Below are 5,197 nucleotides of genomic sequence, written 5' to 3' on the forward strand. Positions count from 1 at the left end.
AATATCTGTCTAGGGGTTACTTGCAATGTTTCTGGAATATATACCATTCATTTCTGAAGATGTTTCAATAAACATTGGCAATAGGATAATAAAGCTAAGCTTTTTTTCTTCTGGTGCAAAGGCTTTTGAAATCCAATTTTACAGAACTGATGAAATTCCAACTTGAAATAATTTAAAAAAAAAGAAGCAGCAACTGATCTTACTATTAACAAAATTATGCTAACTAGCTTAGATTTTCCCCAAAATACGTATTAATTTTCGGTAGTGTTTTATTTTTTTTTGAATTTCGCGCAAAGCTACAAGAGGGTTATTTGCGCTAGCCGTCCCTAATTTAGCAGTGTAAGACTAGAGGGAAGGCCATCCCCACCCACCGCCAACTCTTGGGCTACTCTTTTAGTAAGGAATAGTGGGATTGACCGTCACATTAATAACGCCCCCACGGCTGAAAGGGCGAGCATGTTTGGTGGGACGGGGATTCGAACCCACGACCTTCAGATTGCGAGCCAAGCGCCTTACCCACCTGGCCATGCCGGGCCAGTTTTTTATTAATGCTAAAATATAATATATATGGAAAAGTTTAAGATATGGAAAATAAAATGTTTGATATAAATGTTAAAAATGATATGATATTTACGTTACATTTTTTATGGTCCTGACATCATTTTGAAGCAGGATGCTAAGAGTTGCTTTATCTAAATAAGAACATAAGTGAACATAACCTGTGATAAAAACAAGTATATTTTCTAAAATGATAATATTTCGTACTTTACTGACCCAAAGAAAAGCAGCCAGTCAGCAGCACCCTACCACCACCATTCAGACTCATAGATTAACTGTTACTCATGTAAATCACACACAGCATAAAGTTCGGGGAATATTTGGTGGTATCGCATGGATTCGAACTCCACCACATGTCCAACCCCCACCCGTTAAAATATAAAATACATAAAGCATAAATCACGGATTTTTTTAACAATTACAAAAACACGCAAGATTTAACGGTTTTTTACTGTATGATTGACATCAGTTTACCAATATTAGAAATGTAGATAAAAACAAGCAAAACTAAAAGCTGATTTCCCCCTCCTTTTAGAAATATTTCTTGAAACTCTTTTTAATAACCAATATTTTGTTGAGGAGCTTTTATCTCTCTCTCTCTCTCGAGAAAAAAACTGAATAGGCATTTTATATTATTATGATCAGTATTTGTACGTTGTGTTAACAGTTTCTATTCGATATGAAACAGGAGATGCACAAAAAAACAAAAACACGATCTAACTTCTGCTAACCTAGAACAGCTTGACATCTTAAACAATTGGCATTTATCACAGCATTATAAATGTGTTTTAACTGTACTGTAGATGTCTAGACCAACAATGTAGTAATAGCTCACGTGGAGAGGCCTGTTAACGTGAGATAAGATAGTGATGTTCTTGGATACGTGATTAGTCATTAGCCCTAACTTGGACTGTTTACCACTGAGGTTTCTGTTTGCATTTCTCTAGCAGAATCCCTTTGATAATCCTTACGTATAAGACGTCACACGCAGAGTCATCAAAGTAATTTTAGTTATCTTGTATGTTCAAGAAATTTTATGTTAGTGGCTTAATTATTAAATCCCATAAAACGATGAAATGACGTAATTTTACGATTTCTGTCATTATTTTATATATATATATTTACTAAATTTTGACGCTAATGGCGAGTATAATTATGAAAAATGTATGATATTTTATGAATGAAAATACTTTATGCATATAAAATACTGAGTCCAGTAATTCTGAGTTAACGTCGTTTTTACCTATAGGTTTGAAACTGAATTCAACAACAGCGTCTATATAAATGGGAAAAACATCAGAGATTTAATATTTATCTATCTAACCAAGAAACTTCATGTAAACAGTATTACAAACAGTTTCAGCTAGCTAAGGTTTTTAATGTTAAAATTGATATTTTAAACTTTATAAACTCTCCTTCATAAGAACAGACATAATGTAATATTAATCATTTTTATGCAACATGAACAGACGTTCTACAACTTACTGCAGTTGGAAATTCAGGCGACAGTATATATGTAGTATAGTGTTAAATACAGCTCAGCAAAAACTTTAAGGGGGACATTATTTAATAGTTTGAAAATTACATTTAAATGTAGTTTCAAAATTTAACATGTCGTTAGTTATGTGCATGTTTCACATGCCCTTTTGCGAGAATTCACTGTTGTTTCGGCACATTTTCTACACACCCGTGTTCAGATTTAATTATCTGATGATTTTACGTTTTGGCAATCCCCTTAGTCTTAGTTGTTTCTTATGTGACGGAGTATAATAATGTTACTTGTTGATAACGGGTGGAGATACAGTGGTAAAAGTAACTTTAATTTCTTACCGGTATGGTAGTAGTGTTTGCCCTTCTCCCTCCCACAATGCCCCTCCTCCCAGTGGCACAGCGGTATGTCTTCGGACTTATACTGCTAGAAACCGAGTTTCGATACCCGTGGAGGGCATAGAACAGATAGCCCTTTGTGTAGCTTTGTGCTTAATAACAAACAACAACCCACATTTTGTACAAATCAATTCTAATTTATACAGCGGTAGCTTCAACATTCAAAGGTACACATTTTGATAATGATAGCTATTATAGTCAATAAAAAAGAAAAAAGTATATTTTAGTTTGACTTGAGAAGATTTGTTAGGTTGGAATGGAATTAAAACATAAAATGACCTTGACAAAATGATTTTTAGGTACGGCTGACAGGCATAATATTTCTTACTGTTACACCGTACAGGACCTTACCATCATACTTTCACTACTGTGGAGCTGTATGGTGGAATATGGTAATCTAAGGCAAAACTTGAAAGTAAACCAACTTATCAGGAGAACTTTTGTTGAACACAACTCGTGGTTCTCAACGCGCCTTTGAAGCCAGGGTGTTTAGCTTTATTTATTAATTCGTATAAATATTTTGCTAAATTATACTCAAAGCTATTTGAAATGTTAACGCGAGTAATTTTATATAAATAATTAGTAGCTATACAAGGGGCTATCTGTGCTCTGCCCACCTCGGGTATCGAAATCCGGTTTCTAGCGTTATAAGTCCGCCGGTATTCCGCTGTGCCACTGTGGGGCAATTCGTAGGAATAACTTAGATGGGAACGTATATTTTAATCATAACAAATTCGAGTTACTTGTTTATTCGAAAAACAACTCTTTCCTGGTGATTTTTCATGTTTAAACATGTGGTAACATAGGTCTGTCTGTAACACCTCTGCAGTAAAAGTTAAAATCAACATAATATAGAAAACATTTTTTTACGTGCTTCCTAAGTAACGAGTTATTGCTATCTTTATAACGAGACATTGATAATTGGAATTTCCACATTTCGTAAAAATTTCGTTAGTTTTCTGTTTATCAGTCATCGTGATTACAATAGTAACAAATCCATATACTGAAATATCTGTTCTTTCCAGGGGAAAATCTTTCATGTAAGTAGAATATACTTTACACCACCTAAATGCAATAAAGTTAAAAGTAAACCAGCCATCTGAAGTGATAATCCGTATTCAAAGAGATCAATCAAGTCTTTTGAAAACTTTCATTAAACAACCAGCACTAAAATTAGACCAAGAACGATTGATTACTGGACAGATTATCGTGCTCAACCAAAGCACAAGAGGATTAACTGTAACGTCTTGCAGCATAAACAGCGAAGACTTTCTTGTTGTGTTTCGAAGTTTTCTGTGGAAGAAGATAAGAAACGCGCAGACTCAGAACAAACATTACTTAGACGCTTTCTAGCAACGAAACTCTCTATAAAAGTGGATGTCTTTCGAGAAGGAATCTAGAACCAACAGTGCTTCTATGTAAGCCTATCCAGCTACCTTTCCACATACAAATTCCAAAAGGAAAAGACACAGAGTAGACCACCCATCACTTTGGGAACTATTCACTGATTAATAGTTTGGTAAGTGTTGCAGAATAATTTTCCTTTTTTTAATTACTTAAGTGCAGTTATCTTGTTGGAGTCTGATGGTCCAATACAATATCGTTTCTAAATCATTAAACGTTTTTGGGTTATACTTAAAAAATGACAGAGTATTTCAATCCAAACATACATTGCAAAAATGTTGGTATAATTTTTATGGGGGTGAAATAATCCCTATTTGTTATATCTCGTTTTCTCATTTGTTTGAAATATAAGAGATGTCTACCTCTAGCTGTTTATTGCATGAACCCAAAATTTATAGTTACATTTCAGTATCGGGTCAATAAGAGTAGCAAGATTTTCTAACATTTTTTGCAACTGATGGGCTTCGCTAAACATTTAGTATTCTCTGTTTGTCAGTAATGGTAAATTTGACTTCGTGAGTTATTTATAAGCTTTTTGGAGTTAATTCATGAGTCAAATTAATTACGTATATTAAACTTCCTGTTCCCTAGTCCAGTTGTCAATATCCATTTTTTTATAACATCTTTATTTAAAACATATATATATTGGTATTGGGATTTTATATTCACAGTAACACTACAAAGCTGTCTGCCGACTTCCCTAAGGGCAAAAGGAAGACAGCCTGTTAGCACCATCCTACCACCCACTATCTATGCTACCACTGTTAAAGTACAGGGAATATTTTGTGGTATCGCATGGATTAGAAAATAGTTCGCCAATAAATATAACTTCTTCAATAAACTCAACTAATTCGTCAGTATATTTAACTATTAAAATTCCAAATAAATTAATGCAGGAAACTGGTAACTTCATGTGATTCAGTTGTAAGTCTGAGGGTTTATAACGCAAAAACGGGTTTCGACACCTGTGGTGGGTAGAGTAAAGAAAACCCAATGTATAGCTCTCTTCTTAACAAGAAACAAACAAAAACATATTCTAGTTTTATTAATCAAACTCTTTACAAATATTTTAAAACATACAATCATATGTAAAGAGGTAGAGCACAGTGAATTCATTGCATTTGATATCAATCGGTAAAGTTGTTTGATTGGTGATAATTAGTTAAACAGAAAATATTTAACTCCGATTTAAGTGATACAGTAATTAAACCAGTAATCAAGATAATTACTCCAATTTATAAATTTTTCTTTAAGAATAAGGAACTATCATATGAGAAAAGTAGTAATAAAACCAGTCCTAAACAAAACCATGAATTTTACAATATAATCAATAAGGAAATACCAATTT

General features: G+C 33.5%; 1 protein-coding gene across 1 annotated transcript in view; it reads right to left on the reverse strand.

Annotated features, from left to right (window-relative positions):
• Nucleotides 1–5,197, reverse strand: part of LOC106458641 (putative leucine-rich repeat-containing protein DDB_G0290503) — an 18,750-nt gene that overhangs the window by 3,246 nt on the left and 10,307 nt on the right. The window lies entirely within an intron of this gene.

This window comes from Limulus polyphemus, unplaced genomic scaffold (assembly GCF_000517525.1).
Source record: "Limulus polyphemus unplaced genomic scaffold, Limulus_polyphemus-2.1.2 Scaffold496, whole genome shotgun sequence".
Classification (NCBI taxonomy): Eukaryota; Metazoa; Arthropoda; class Merostomata; order Xiphosura; family Limulidae; genus Limulus; species Limulus polyphemus.